Below are 16927 nucleotides of genomic sequence, written 5' to 3'. Positions count from 1 at the left end.
AGCACAGCTGCTTGGGCCATCTCTGCTTGGAGGGACAGGGACCAAACCCATCCCTGAGCAGCCCCTGCCAGCCCTGGCCCTCCCTGCCCTGCGACAGCTCCCCCAGCCCCAGGGGACAGAGCCAGGCCCTGTCAGGACCCAGTGCAGCCCCGGCCCAGTCGGGAGCCAGGGCTGGCTCTGGCCCTGGGCTCACAGCAGGGCTCCCGCTCGGGGCTGCTCCTGTGCCTGGGGCCTCTGGGCACTCAGGGCCGGCTGCGGGAGCAGCTGCAGAGGGAGGGACATAGTTGGTGCACGAGTCCCGATTCCCCGGGGCTGTGAACGAGCTCCAGAGGCCTGGAAGCCGAGGCACCTCCAGCTTTGGCTGCTGCTGGGCCGTGCAAGGGCAGGGCCTGGGGGAAGAGCTGCTGCCACACAGCCCCGCCGAGGGCTGAGCCCGGCACAGCAATCACCTCCTGTGCCCATGCCTGTGTCCGTGCTTGGCATCGCCTTCCTTCCTGCAGCAGAGGCTGGCACTGACCCACTGCCTCCTCCAGTGCAGTTCCTCTTTCTGCACAGGCGTTTGGTCAATTACTTGAAAAAGGAAGAGGAACAGCTGGATCAGATGGAAACATTCCCCATTGGACAGGTGGCATCTTCAGGAGGCAATGCTTGTGAAACTCACAGGTAAAGATGAGGAGAATGCCCAGGCTATTGGGGCTGGGCCAGAGCACTCCCTTGTGAAAACAGCTGCACCTCCTGACCTGCTCAGAGACTGGGAAATTGCAGAGGATCTCAGACCCGTCCACAGCTGCTCTGGGCATCCTGTGCCAGGGCCTCCCCCCGCTCACAGGGAACAATTCCTGCCCAATATCCCATGTGGCCCTGCCCTGCGTTGGGTTGAAACCACTCCTGGTGTCCTGTCACTCCAGGCCCTTGCCCAAAGCCCCTCTCCAACAAGCCTGTCAGTCCATTCAGTGTGAATGCAGATAAATGTCAAGTTGAGTATTTCCTGCTGAAAATCCAGTTATGAAGATTCATTTTACAACAGAAATTACAAAGTAAAGAAAATAAGTAAGACGATGCCTCATCTGAATTATGGCCCAAATAATTATGGTCACTTTCCTTGGCAGTAGTCTAAATGGGGTAAAGACCTAAAAACAGAAATATGAATACCCGTGTTCAGGATCCTTCAGTCAGATAAATGACACCACAAAACAGTACAAGTGTACAACTGATTCTTTAGTTGCTTAATCACAGTAAATTGAGCATGACGAAATTTAACTCATCTGAGTTAAACAACACTGAAATCTGACTGGCATTAGGTCAGCTTCCAGACAGAATGAATTTTATGGCAAATTGATTACTATACTGTAACCATAATGTATGTATTCCTGTTCCATTGTAGCACAGACTTTCTTTATGCCTGTATCTTATCTGAAATTATTTACTTCAATCTGCTGTGGAGCAGAGTTGAGTCTCTGTCCTCTTCTGTCAGCCACAGTTGCCATCAGATTCGTCTGCCCAATGCTCATCCCACACACCAGGAAAGCAGCAGTGTGCTCATCCGGAGCCTCCCTCAGGGGGCTGCAAAGAAATCCATTAAAGAGATAGTAAATTACTGTGTAAATTACAAATAGCAAAGCAAAGGACTCATTTAGTGACCAGCAGTTTTACCACAAGGCTAAGTGACAGTCTGAAGCAAAGTTGAGGAAATTATCACATTTTTACACATGATTGCTCTTTGCAAACTGTGCTTTATTGAAACATTAAATACTTGAAGTGAAAATGAAACAAGCAACAGACACAGTGAGTTTGATAACATCAGATGTGCCTTCACACAGCACTCTTCACCTGACACTCTCTGCCAAGTCACTGCTTCCAAGATGCACAAAGCTTCATCAGTCATCACACTGGAGGAATGCAGTCTCCTTCATCAGCCAGCAACATTCAGGCTGTTAGCTCAGGAAACTTCCCTCACAAATAATATTTTACCTTTTAACAGCTAATTGAGGCTTCACAAAAAGAAAATAAAAAGACTCTCAGCCGTTGTGTATTACCATGCCTTTAACCTAATATCTTTATTCATTTTTTGCCAATTCTTATTCACAGATTAATTTCAAAAGTCCATTAACTTACACAAGTGAGACAAACTGAGATGCTGCTTTGAGACTGAGATCCATGACAGGGAAGTATTTTGCCAGAAAAGGTTTCTTTGAGTCATCCAGAACTCTGACATAAGCTTTAACTGTTTTTCCAATCTCCACCTGAAACAGATATATCCAGTCATTTTGCATTCACACCACTCTTATTTATTCGCATAAAAATTTTCACTTGATTTTGTATTATACTTGTAGTAGGCTAGTGGAGTTAGAGCCCCAAGGTTAGACTAGCACTGATTTTAAACACTAATCCCTGCCAGCTGGAGTTAGTGTCAGATGAAATGAATGAACTCAGGTCCTTCAGCTGGCAAGGGCATAATTAAAACATCCAGAAATATCAACACTTCTTTTGTTTAAGGTGCACCCGAGCTGGCAAGAGCAATGAGCTGGACTTTCTTCTGTTCAGTTTTAAAGCCTGACATATGGAAAATGACCCTGGGGCAAAACCTACTCCTAAAAGAATTGCTCACATGCACTTTAAACAGGAGGAAATGTAAATGAGCATGTCCATATAAATTAGGGATTAATATTACTATGTAAATGCAAAAGCTGAGATTTCTGCCACACAGAACACGAACAGATACCTGATACCCTGAGACCCTTATAACCTGAAGGGATAAATTTGGGAGGGAGAAACAGAGACACAGGGAGGTGTTCTCTGTTGTAGCATCTTGTCCATGTGTGATCTCTGTGCTCAGGACCAGCAGCACAGGAGTCAGGGCAGGCTGGATCAGCTCCTAATGCTGCTTCCAAGGCACTGACCTTGCCAACAACTCGCACGTGCAATTCCTGGATATCAGACACATGAATTTCAGCTTCAGCTGGGGCAGGGAAAGCCAGACACAGGTCTTGAATCATTACAGTCACTGATCCTGGGAGCAGAGGCTGCACCTGCAATGCCAAAAGAAAACTGCCTTATAGCACTTCTTTTGTCTCTTGTTCACAGGATAAAATTTGTATCACTTTCAGGGCAGAAGCAGTTGGATGCAGAAATCTCCAAGCTTACACAAGGAGAATCCTTCCACCGAAATAAAAATCAAGCTCTAAAATGTATGTAAAAAGTATTAAGCTACTGAGCTAGTGCAAACAGCCCCCAGGCACCAAGTGAATTACCAGCTCTTCATCTGGAACAGTCTGGCATCCTGTTACCCTCCCACCATCAGGAGAAAAAACACACAAATCCTTTAGAGCAACAAAATTTTCTTAGAGTGAAAACCAAAGTGATAAGGGGAAAAAAAATTAGTGAGAACAAAAATTATGCCTGTAAAGCACTGGTATTGCTTCATGTAAGGTTTGTACTCTACTGTCACTGCTTCTCATCTGAGCAGCCAAAACCTGGTGGTACAGATCCTGGCAAGTAAGAGGACAATTGACAGATCAGGTGTTTCTTTAATAAAACTATTATTACATTTATTTTAAAGAAAGAGAATGTTACACTTAACAGATAAAGAGAATAAAACAATGAAGAGAGAGACCTCTGGTCCCAAACACAAGCCCTCAGAACTAAGCACCCATTCCAAAGTCCCCTCTGCCAAGGCCATGCAGCCACACCTTGCTCCTCACATCAGCTCTGCAGTTCTCCTGCAACTCCCTGACCTTGTCACAGACCTCAGGACAATCCCAGCTGTTCTGCTCCCTTTGGCCAGGGAGCAGTGAAGTCGGGTGTCCTGCTGTGTGCTCTGGACTCTGAACAAGGGGAGATGGACAGGCCCCCCAGTGCACAGGAGCTCAGTGAACTCTCAGCTCTGCCCAGCAGCACCACAGGAGCCAGCAGCAGAGCAGTGGGGAAAGCTGACATTTTGTTCTGTGAGGGCACTACTCCTGTTTCTGCCTCAAAATAGAAAGGGATGTGAAGTTTTAATAAAGGTCAGCTTCCAGAACAGCAGCAGTTCCCAGAGAGGGTGGCTAACACAGGGGCTGGGCAGCAGGGCAGGGGAAGTGGCACAGGGAGGGAGCTGGAATGGAGCTCAGCTGGGCTGGGAGACCAGAGAAAGCAAACAGGGAAAAAGGCAAGCAGGGCTGCTGCAACTTTTAAAACTCTTCCTGTCTCAGCAAACTCTGCTGTTCTCCTCTCCCATTATGTGCCCAGTGGCTCCCAGTATCCAGGGATATTGCACTGGTGGCCACTCTTCACTCTTCCCCTGCTACCACCCACCCATGCCCAGAGAAGCTGCTGTGTCAAAACCAGAGGGAGAGCTACAGAATTCCTCCTTGGCAGTCCCACTGAAGAGTCTGAGAATCACTGCTCCAGATAAGTTGAATTTAGTTTCTCACAAGAGTTTACTGCCAACTTATCCTCTGTCAACTTGGCTGCACTGGTACCTGCCATGGCAGCAGCCTTACAGAGCCTGCTGATTTCCCAGGCCATTCTGCTGCTTCCATGGAAAAACCCAGGGCTTGTACTGGGATGTAACCCAAGCACAGCACACAGGGCTAACAAACCTGCCAAATGTGTGTGGGGTTGCATTTTTTAAAAAATGTGTTTAATGTGGACTTCTCTCTCCTTTAATCTGACAGGCAGTTAAATCTCTTCCTACACTTCACAAAGCCTGTCTTGCTGTCACTGCTCCACTCCTGAATTCCAGACAAGACCACTGAACCTATCTCATGGACATCAGTTAAACCCATCAGGGAGACCGGACTAAAAAACTATTAAGTGTTTGAACAGTATACTATGTACAAAAAACTCCTCATCTCTTCTACTTTTTTTCTCACCTCTGTGCCTAGTTGGAAAAAATATTCCCACCTCACACTTAAATCAGTTAGAGACAATTAAGATGTTCCATCAATTCTTTTGATATTCTAATTTCCACCTTAGTTATCATTATTTCACAACTTTATCAGCATTACTTTTTAAAAGACAAACCTGTAATTGATACATTTATAAAAACCACTCTTTAGAGCAACTTGTTTTGTTTCAAGTTCTTTCCTAATGAAAGCAGCAATGCAAACACAGAGTTTTATTGGTGTTCACTGCAGAATGCATTTCATATCCCAGGCCTGATGAAGTCAAGCACACTTGCACTTTATTGGCATCTTCTAGTGGAAAAGTGCATTAGAAACTTCATATGGAGATCAGAATAAACTCTTTAATAAATATTCATTCACAAAACCAGGATGCAATACTGTGATTTTAAAATACCCTGAAACAACACTGTAGGATAGAAGAATTTGAAACCTTCAGAACTACTGGCCCACAGCAAATACTCCAGTATTACTTTGGAAACCAATTAATCTTATGGGTAGCTTCTGAATAATTCTGTCATGTTACTCTTTGTGGTGTGTTTGTGAAATCAGGAACATTTTACTACAAAGTTGTAATGGGTGAAGTACTTGGAACTGGCTTTTACCTTATACAGGGAACACAAGTGCATCAAAGCTGTAAAGAAACAATTTCCTGTACCTGAGACTAGAGCAGAAAGTGCCAGTGCAAAGATCCCCTGCCTGAAGCACAACCGTGACAGGCAAACACATCCAAAATGCAGCTACTGCCTCTCTATTCACACCTGCTGCAAAATGCCCAGGAGTGCTGAAGCTGCAGAACAATAACCTGGTTGGCAAAAAGGTGTAAAACCACAAAATACTGCACTCACCAAAGCAATGCCTTGAGTCTCTTCATGTGTCACTCTTACAATATTTGGCACACTGGTATTAATGAAAAAATATCCAGAACCTTGTTGGAGGAGAAGTTCTGCCTGCAAAACCAGAAAAGCATCCTGAATTAAGATTGTATCTTTCCAGTAAAGCTGTCTCCTCACACACCCCCTGTAATGTGTGATGTTTTCCTCCCTGCAGCTGGAAAGCAGCAGAGTAACTCCTCACCTGGATGTCAGGGTGGTTGTAGATGGAGAGCCCAGTGGGGCTCACTTTCACATCTTCCACAAGCATCACTTCAATGGTGGCAAGCCCTGGGAGCACAGCCTCGTGCTGCAAGAACAATGTTAGCAGTTACAGAAAGAGGCACAACACTGCCAGAGTCCTGTGTGTGCAGGGAGGATGTTTAAAGCAGGCAACCAAAGCTCAGAGCACAGGCTGAGGGATGAGATGCCCACAAGATCCAGAGGCCTCAGTCAGTCAGCACAGGGAAGGGCATCCTCAGGGCTGCTCTGTTCTGCACTCCTGGCCAAGGCAGAGGACAAGGGCCCAGCACTGCAGAATCAGTGAATGATGTCTGACAAGCACAGACAGGATATTAACTCTGAGCCACGGGCCCAAGTCATACAGAATGATAAGGAAAATGCACAAAGTGTTCTAGCTCTAACTCATCTTTTCATGCTTCTTAGCAGGCCACCAAAAGAAATTCTTCCTTAAGTGTAAGTACATGAATACTGGACCAAATGCAGCTTTAATCACTCACTCATAGCAACATTAGCTCAGAAAAGGAAAAAGATTTCTAGAGGAAGTCAGTACTCTGTACCCATTTCACCTCATTAGTAGAATTATTTCCTTGATGTGGAAAGGATGTGATCTTTCCCTAATGACATAATAGGGTGTTCCACTTAAACATGGAACAACAGTCAAGACATCTTAATATCCCATCTACTAGGTTTTTGTTTGTGTTTTTGGCTGCAAGAAAGGAGAATGGGCAGGTTTGAAAGCAGAACAGAGCAGCCCATTGCTGATGTACTTGAAAAATGCACCCAGGTCACCTCATTTGAAAAAAACAACACATTCATGAGCCCACAAAGTGCAGCAGGACTAACATCTACAGAGTCCTCCGAAATTTAAACACAGAGAATAGAACTTAAGAATATGCCAGTGTTCTCTGAACTCAAGGCAAAGTTTAGAGCAGCCTCTTTACTAATTATTTCGGAAAATAAGAAAGAATATATAATACTGGTTTAACAAAGCAGAGCACAGTGAACTACAAAATTATTGTAGAACATCAAGTATCCATATTACTGCTCGATTTCTAAGAGAGAAAAAAAAAAAAAAGAAACACAACCAAATATCGCAAATAACTTCAGCAGCAAAGTAACTGTGTCTCTGCAGTAATTCTCATTAAGCCATAGTCAAATTTTTCAGGGGACATACATCTGCACCATGCTTTCCCAACATGAGAAGGTTGGAAACCTCACAGAAAAGTCAAGAACCAAGTGGCAAAAAAGATCACCTCTCAAAGAATTTACTAAGCAGATGCCACACCTGGGCCAAGCTGAGAAGAACCTGGCCCACAGAGTATTTCACATTACTGGTGCCCATCTGCTACCTGCTTTGAGTTAAATCCTGTAACCGCTCATTGCATATTTAACTTTTTGCCTCAAGTATGTTTTCAAGGTACTGCATATTGTTCAAATCCACTTAAATCTTGCTAACAAGATTAAACAGACATTCCAGTTAGGAAGCAGAATATTTTAAGAGTCAGTTATTGCACATGCCAGGTTATTCCACAGGCTGAAACCTGCCCTTATATTCAGTTTACAAAAGTGACATAAACAGAAAACTGCCAGCTGTTTACACCTGCCCTCTTTGTTCATCATCATTACCTTTTACTGTTTTTCTTCCCTAGCTAAGTATTTCAGGGAGTGGCTAATGACTTGTAAAATGAGAGCCTGTGCTTATGGCTGGCATCAGGAAAAAAAAAAGAGAGCATCAGTCAGAGCCTGTCGGAATCTGTGGGTATTGGTGATTCCGAGATTGTAGAAAGTCTCTGTCTTTCTGCCCCGTTGCCAAAGAAGAAGCTATAATTTGTCTGTGCTGTTTTCAAGGTTGTTTATTCTTGCTTATCTCTAACATGTTCTGCTGCCCTGCCGCAGGTCTGTCCTGCAGGGCAGCGTGTGGGGCTCTGCCCTCAGTGGGATGTTACAAACATTATATACCAGAAACTACGTGTACTATATTTATAATAATGTGCCAATATCTATTATCTACGTTGAACAGCGTGTCCCTAGCCTAAACCAATAGAAAAATGCCAACACTACAGTGAAACATGGAGGGCATGAAGAAGGAGGAAAAGGACAAGACACACCTAATTTTCTCTATCTTGTCCCCTCTGAACCCCTAATTTAGAAACCTAAAATCTTACTTTTGCACCTGTGTCACACTTAATTATTACTCATATCAAACACTCAGAGCTTGTAATTCATCCTGTAAGATTGAAAACTCCTCTCCATGGACAGAGATCACAGACAGTGTCTCTCGGGGCTCTGTATAGGGGGGTTCCTGACCCCTGCCAGAGTCCCAGACCTGCCAGGGCAGCCAGAGGGAAGCCCTGGATTCCCACAAGAGCCCAGACTAACACATGGTCCATATGAGGAATCAGTCAGCTTTTGCTTTGCTCATGCAGAACTTTCCCACCCAGCTCTGCAGGGGCAATAATCCATTTGCTTTCCCAGTGACAGCTGCATGAAGCACATGGCTGCTTTAATGAAGGACAAGCAGCAGAGAGTCACCAATTCATTAAAAAACCCTAAACTGAAACAAAACCAACTGAAACACTTCTCTGCAATGTCCTTGTTCAGATGGTTAAAAAACTCCCAAGGACTTGGACAAATTTGATTTGGATAGCAGCACCTAGTGCAGAGGAAAGCAGGAAAACCATGAACCAGTATCAAACCTCTGCAGAATGAACCGGACTGCACCAGGGAGCTGCCTGATTTGTACAGTACTGTGTGTGGAGGAAATAAAGCCACCAGACCACTGGGCATTGACCACAGGGAAATGGCAAATCCCCCCAGGTACTGTTACCGGTATTTGGGCTCTGGCTGCCTTCAGGTGGGGCTGCTGGAATCCAGTGGCAGTGGCAGAGATGGCAGCAGTTCCAAACGCATGGTCAACTACCACAGTTTGTAAGCTTAGAATGCAACAAAGATGAGAAATATATTCAGCTCCTCTAGGCTCATTCGCATCAGACAAGAACTTTCTCTCTCAAGACAGGTTCTAGACATTGGACTTGGTTCCTTTTTTCTCCTCTCTTTAATAGCACACACTAAAAAGTGCACATTGACCTTAAACTGAAGTATGACTGCAGATTACAGTAATTTCTTTAATCAAGATGAGACACTGCCAAACAGATTTAATCTGGACCGTCAAACAAAGAAATGCTCATTTCAGCCCACTCATACCCTCCATTTTCTTCTGACCATTGCCCTCCTCCTTCAGAGTCAGCTCCATTGGCAGCTCCGTCTCAATACGAGCAATGGCCTTATTTGTGGATTCCCACACAATACTAAGGGAGCTGAAGTTATCACATTTCCTGCCTTGCTGGTCATAGGCAGCCAAATCCAGCACTGGATTGTGGTAATTGGAAACAGGAACCTGAAAAAGAAGGAATATTTTGAACTGAACCGATACAACCGGATTTTTTAATCATTAAAGAAAACATATGCTGAGTTCCATGAGGTTTGTACAACATCAATGCATAAGGAACGTTTGTTAAAAGGAGCCAAGTGCAAGGCATTCAGCTGTGCTCCAACAGCCCTGAGATTATCTCAGCTGGTCAGAGCATACTGCTGCTTACACCAGGTAGGTTCAAGTCCTGTATGGGCCATTTAGAGTTGGACTCCATGATCCTTATGATCCCTTCCAACTCAGAGCATTCTGTGAATCTCTGAACTCTAAGGGGGTTTTACTGGAGCATGGGTTTGGGGTTTTTTTAGCCAGTGAATTACCTTAAAAAAAAAAAAAAATCCCCAAACCAACAACAACAGAATTGAACCACAGCTCAATGAAATTGTTTTTAAAATTCAAATAAATGATGACAAACAGCGCTGTTTGTTAAAGCTCAAAATTCTGGTGTTGCTTTGGTGAAATGCATTAGCAACAGCAGTGCACCAAGGTAAGCTGACACATAATGGAGCCAGAAAAGCAGGTGAGCTCTGGGGTGGCTAACAATACACAGAAGTCTCCATCTCCTCTTGTTATTACATAGAAGCTCTTTAAAATGATTCATTTTAGGGAAGGAGGATGACTTTTACATTTGCCGGGGAATATTAACACAACAAAATGTGGCTTACTCAGCAGCCAACATGTGGCAACACCCGTTAGCAAGAAAAACAGAATAGCAAAGTTCCTTATGCCTGATAATCTACACATATCTATTGTCCATTTACTGCAGGACTCCCACAGCCTGCTCTGTGCAGGAGCCCCCAAGGGCACAGTGTGGCCACAGCACCAGTTACTGCTCCTCTTGCAGCAGCTGCCATGTTTCACACATGGAGCTCCAAACACTGATTTTTCAGCTGTAAGAACACCTTCTTCTCCTGCCACTTCCCAGGCTTACCAGTTGCTTGCTCTGCTGGAGCAAAGGGCAGGAGAGAGCAAGCTGAGGGCTGCCATAAACAGGAATCAAAGCCAGCCGGGAAGGGAGAGCACAGATGAGCTTCACGGCAGTGGGCTCAACCACTGGGAAAGGGCTGGTGACTGTGGGGCTGCTCCCAACTGTTAAGGTAATAACCTGAAAGCAGCAAATGAGGAAAGAGTTTAGTTCAGGCATGCTGTATTTCCACAGGTCTCAGTTACACTGTGATATCAGAATGAAAAGCAAAAATACAGTGCTTGGGGATTTACAGCACTATTAAGACACAGGAAGATGCAAAAGAGGGAGCACACCTCAAGAACAATTCTTTATCGCTATGAAAGTACTGTTCCTGGGAACTCTTTCCTCGGTGTTCATGTTCATGACTATCAAATTTGATTCAAACAACAAATCTCATGTAACTGAGAAAGGAAACAGCAGGTGTTCTTGCAGAGTGAGAACAGACCAGCCCAAAGGCAACATTTATAGTCACTTCAGTGTATTTAAAAACATCTTATCTTTTATTTTACATTCCTTTTTTAGCCTTCAGCAAAGTGAAGTGGATATAAAACCAGAGAAGGCTGAGGCAGCTCTGGTCACCTGCCCCATCCCCGCACGCACTGGTGCTGGGCAGAGCCACGCAGGTGTGATGTGCTGGGGACAGCCAGCCTTGCACAGACCTGCACATCAACACCAAGGCCCTTTCCTTTGGAATCTGCACTGACAGGAACAGCTCCACTTTGCAAAGTGTCCACTGAGGAAATCAGTGGAACTTGGCAGCCCAACCAAAATGCTTAAGCCTTGCAGAATTGCAGAAGAATACTATACTGAAGCTAAAAGCTTCATGGGCTGAGGAGGGTGAATAAAGCAGGAGAAATCACTTCTGTATGTTGCAGAGAACAAAACCAAGTGGAAAATGAGCACAGTCATGCTCACCAAGGCTGCACAGAGAGTAGAGCAGTCAATTCCTGGGGCTGCCATTTGTTAGAATAAACAGAATTACACTGGAAGGTAACACAGTTAAGAGGAGCAGGTCAGACAGAGGAGTCAGCCTGCTCAGTAACCTTCTGCTCTGATCCTGTTCATGTAAAATGAACCTGCACTCATTAGGATGTTCAATGCATCCCACAACATAAGGCTTCCACAACTTGGGTTTATACTGAAAAAAACCCATCATAAACCACTTTTAATGTAATGTTGTGAAATGCTCACTCTAAAATCTGCATCAAAATGCATAAACAAGGTACTTAGCCAAATTCTTTACTGGCTCATTATAAAAGCATCTAGCTACATAACAGGCATATGGCACCATAAATCTGTCTGGAGCCAGTTCTCAGCACCTGATGGAGGGCAACAGCAAGCCCTTCTGGCACTCACCTGCTCTCCCAGGCTCCTGCACAGCACCCTAACCCGGTGCTAGTTGCTGTTTCGAGGTGTGGGAAGTTCAAGTAAAGAGGAGCCAATGCTTTCTGCATCCTCAGCAGCAACGTTCCTGAAGAACTTGGAAGGTTCTTGGACCCATGGCCTCGGTCCTCCTTCAAACAACATATCCTTAGAGGAACCCAAAGTCACTAAAGCGACTGATGGTGGATCGATAGCCTGTAATCAATTAATTAATTGAAAATTAATCATCTATGTACACTGTTTGGTTGTGCTCTGCAAAATAAACCTCCTTCTGAATGGAACAGCTCTACTTGGATAAGACTGTGATTTCTCCCATGCAGTGGTTTGTCAGCACACTTAGTGAAAAACAGAGCTGCACCAAAATCCACAAGGATTCTGTCCTGCTGGATTAGATTCAAAGGAAGCAACGGATCCAAAGACAAGTTTTAGCTGCATTTTAATCACATCTCTCTCATGAAGAATTACAGCAAAAGGGAGATCCTTAATATATTTTTATGAGCACTGAGAGATAGTATTCTGCTATACTTTTAAAGAAGTATTTAAAATGGATGAAATTACGTCAAATTGTACTTTCACTTGCCAGTGCTCTCTCCAGAACAATTCTGTGTGTGTAGTTATTCTCCTACACAAGTTTTACTTCAAACCTGTCTAACAAATTCTGCACTGATGTGCATCCCTGGGACAGCCTGTGCTGTTCACCACCACAGCAGTTAACCTGACATTTAGTGCACAAAAACCTTTCCAGTTTCTGTTTCACAACATCACATTACATTCATTATAAACACAAATCTGTAGTATTTGCACTAACATTTTTTCCATATTGAGGGAAAGCTATGGTGAAATACTCAAGACTTCAGCCTGCAGTCAGTGCTAGGCTTCTGCAGATGAGGCAAGAAAATAAGAAAGCAGCCTCTTCTGTATTTCCATCTACTGACCCTGGACTCAGCTTCTTTCTTATTTTCTTCACTGAACCAGCCAGTGGTGGAATGTAAACCCACCCACCTCAGTTTTTCAAACCTATTCCTTGCATAACCTGCTCCCTCTCATGTAAAGGTTCTTCAGTGCTGGATCCTGGATCTCTCCAGGAGCAGAGGAAGCAGACTCACTCTCAGCGGGAGATAAGCGGCGATGGCGATGCTGGCACTGAGGCGCACGTGCCCGTGGGTGTACACAACCACCAGCCTGGTGTACCCCTGAAATTCAGCCTTCAGTCTCACTCCACTGCAAAAATCAGCAGTTGGCCTAAGTCTTCCTGTCAGATAAATTAAAAATATACAAGAGCTTATTTGCAAAGAAATGCCCAGGCTTGTCCATCAAATTCAACACAGCTGTTTGAAGGCTGCCTACCAGAAAGATGGAGAGAACTTTTTACAAAGATATGTAGGGACAGGACAAGGGAGAATGGCATCAAACTGAAAGAGAACAGGTTTAGATAGGATACTGGGAAAGAATTCTTGGCTGAGAGAGTGGTAGGGCTCTGGCACAGGGTGCCCAGAGAAGCTGTGGCTACCCCTGGATCCCTAAAAGTGGCCAAGGCCAGGCTGGACAAGCCTTGGAGCAGCCTGGGACAGGTGAAATGTGTCCTTGCCCATTGCAGAGGGTGGGGCTGGAAGAACTTTTAAGGTCTCTCCAACTCAAACCATTCTGCATAAAAAAGCAAATCTATCCTCAAAATAAAACTACTCGGTTCCCCTCCCCTCTGAGGTTGGCAGTTCTGTGGGGATACTGTACAGAACTATGAATCAGTGATTTAAGGGAAAAGGGTGACTTGGGAGAGGTGTGACCTGTCACCAATTTAACTTCCAAACCAGGGAGGGAGTTAAAGCACCTTCAAGTGGGCTGAACACGCCAGGGTTCTCCAGCTCCACCCCCAGCTCCAGCTGTGAGCAGTCGCTCAGGGGGACCAGCTCGCCCCTGTCTACGCTGGTCCGGCCACTGATCCTCAGGGGCAGCTCCAGCACCTGCCCCACGTGTGCCTCCACCTGGCAGGAAGTGAACTCCATGGCGCTGGGCTCGCTCACGTACACCTGCAGGGAAGGAACAGGGACAGGCTGGGTCACTGCTCTGCTCCACGCCAGCCCAAGCCCACAGCAGCTTGGTGAGCTTCCCTTTTACTGCTGCTCCTGTCATTCTCTCTTCTGCTTTACTGACTTTGAAGTGTGGACTGTTGTGTGCTATCACCAGGGGGTATCATCACCAGCTGGGAGAGGTTTAGCGTCCATTAAAGAATCTACCTCAGACCAGAGATTTCATAGCAATCACAGCTTTTATTTGCAGGATCTTAACTACTTAAGTTAAGGATCTTAAGTTAAGGTCTTGTGTTAGGATCTTAACTACTTAATCTTCTGCAAATGGCTTCAGGATACCAAACTGTATGGGACAGAATTAAAGCTGTAATCTGTGTGTATTAACTACTCCTAAAACTACTACTACTAAAAACTGAGGTCAGTAAACAGAACTCTGAAGAGCTGTTCCACACAGAAAGCAGCTCCTAACACAGGAAAAAAAGCATTCAAAAATAACCTATTCAGATTGTGCAATACACTGCTCTGAAAGCTCGCATGGTCAGAAGGTTTCTTGCTGTCTTCAGGCTTTGACTTATGTTTGAGGATAAGAAGTTTAAGCTGAAAAAATCTTCCTCCCTGTGTCTCCAGCTGGTAACTGTTGCGCTGCTAAAAAGCAGCATCTTAGGCTGTTCAGAGAATTATTTCAGAGCGAGTGTGTAAGCTAAATTCTGAACAGATTTTAATTAATGTCACACCCCTCCCTTTGGGGCCACCCGATGTACTGTTCCTGCATTCTCCTCACTCCAAACCACACACACTGACCACAATGACCTAAGAACAGGGGATGGTCTACAGAGACACCACAAAATCCCTCTTGGGAGCTATGTTTTTTATTGCCATTTTCTCCTAATTTTCCCAAAGTACTGTTTTTTCTTGGCCAACTCGGGTATTTGCAGTCTGTCTGCAGCATGGTGCTCAGTTCAGGTACTTCTCCAGACAGAAATTTCCTTGTACATCCCGATAACAACTGTCACCCTTTGGTATCAAGGGAGAACACCCACCTATCACCCTACAGAATGAATTTTTAGTTTGGCTTGTCTGCCTAGATGGCCAGGCCAGGAGTTAATTACCATTTCCTTCTTGAACTTAAAACTTCCAGCAGGAAAAAAGGCTTGCCAAGGAAATCAGGAAGGGGCAAAAATGGGAGTCAAGTTAATGCACTGAACAGGGTTGGATTCCCTAAAGCACAAAGTGAAACAAATCACTTAACCTGCCACAGGGCAGGAAATGGAAGGGGATTGCCTATGGCATTCTCAGTGCCTTTGCTGTTTCCAAAAGCCACATTCAAGAACAATCACTGAACAATGAATCTCTTGCCTTCATTTCGCCATACAGCAGCGGATTCCGCACGTCAAACGCCTGAATAATGCTGACCCCAGCATCGCTCCCCGTGCTCAGCACTCCTTTGACTGTCACTGTGGCTACTGCCTGGCTAGAACAGGACCAGCTGAAGTTGCCACTTCCACCCTGAGTCTGAAATACAGAGGGAAAAATCTTTCAAATATTTAATCAAGTACATGGTTTTCACATTCCACAGCTTTGGATATCTTGTGTGAAAACCAGGAATGCACTGAGAATAGGACATACAAATAAAATAACACCTCAGAACTTAATAGGCAATAGAGAGATGAGAAGATTTCTACCTTTCATTTTAATTTCAGCTTCTTTCACACACCAAAACAAATGTCAAATATTCCATCACAGTAAAACACAGGTGAACACTGGAGCCATTTTAAAATGTGTATTGTTTTAATTTCTTTAACTTCCTCAGCATTTCCTTTAACCTTTTTCATAATTAAAAATGAACAAGGTGATAAATCTTCTCTAGAGGGACAGTGCGGAAAACAAACAAATCTAAATTATGCAGGAGCTTAACTAGTAATTTTTACCAGGGAAAGAGAAAAAAAAGAAAATGAAGAGGAGGGTCATTTCCCTTCTTCCTTTCTCGGAGCACATGCACAATCTGATTACAGAAGGACACAGACAAATAAACAGGCAGAGGTGTGTTACAGGAGATGCATGGGATGTGGTGAGAAAGGCTGAAAGAATCCAAGGGCTCAGCATATTTGTAAAGGTGTTTCAGCTGAAACAGGGAGATGAGCAGAAAACATAAAACAGAAATACCCAATTCTTAATAACTATGAAGACTCAGGTCCCTGCCATAAACCCCAGACGCCTCACTACACTTTCTGTCTCTGACAGTCAGTATGCACTGAGGAGAGGAAGGGTAAAGCAGCTTCCCATGCAGCTTCACCATTAGCCAGAGCCTGGCAGGGAGCTCCACACTGCTACCTGGGAGCAGTGCCCTCCCCAGGAACCTCCAGGTGCCCACCTCGCACAGCTGCACTGCACCTCTCATGCGTGCGCCGAAGGAGGGCAACAGAAACCATCTCATTGGCACAAATATGAACACAGCAACCCCCAACAAACCAGACAGCTGCCAAAGGAAAACCTGCCAGGCATTCTGGTACCTTCTGGAGCGAGTTACTTCAGCTATAAACAGAATTTGGCTAGATCCAAAAATCCCTTTCAATTTATTTTCAGAAAAACTTTATTCACCCATTTGAAATAGCCTGACTGAAGCTATGCAGTGGGAGGCAAACTCTGATGGAGAGGCAGGAACAGTTGAGCTGTGTGTATGCTGTTGACCAGTTGTATTGTGGAATCTAGAGACCAGAAGAAAGGTCTCAGTTTCAGCAAAATTTAAATCTTGGGAGAAAAAGGTTTCTATGTTTTTATAGAAAAACATCAGAGTAAAGTAAGAACAGCGAGAAAATTATTGCAGTACCATGAAGGAATGTTCTCTAGTGAAATACTTCATTATATATGCAAGATAAGGTGAGAACAGAACCGTGAAAGAGGTAGGAAACAAAACCACATTTCCTTTCCTTTACTGGGAAAACTCCAGCAGAATTATGACGTACTGCAAATGCAGATTTAGTACTAAGAATTTTTACCACACTCTGCTGGGGTGGTCAGGAATAGCATGAAGTAAACCAAACTAATCCCACAGAACAGACAAGTAGAGTTATGCAGGGCTTAACTCAGTGTAGCTGCCCTTAGACTTACACTGGAGCATGCAA

General features: G+C 44.5%; 1 pseudogene; it reads right to left on the bottom strand.

Annotated features, from left to right (window-relative positions):
• Positions 1 to 1013: 1013 nt before the first annotated feature.
• Positions 1014 to 16927, bottom strand: part of LOC140680548 (nuclear pore membrane glycoprotein 210-like) — a 60954-nt pseudogene continuing 45040 nt past the window's right edge.

This window comes from Taeniopygia guttata, chromosome 25 (assembly GCF_048771995.1).
Source record: "Taeniopygia guttata chromosome 25, bTaeGut7.mat, whole genome shotgun sequence".
Lineage (NCBI taxonomy): Eukaryota > Metazoa > Chordata > Aves > Passeriformes > Estrildidae > Taeniopygia > Taeniopygia guttata.
Note: the sequence above shows the minus strand (reverse complement) of the source record. Positions and strands in the feature narration are given on the sequence as shown.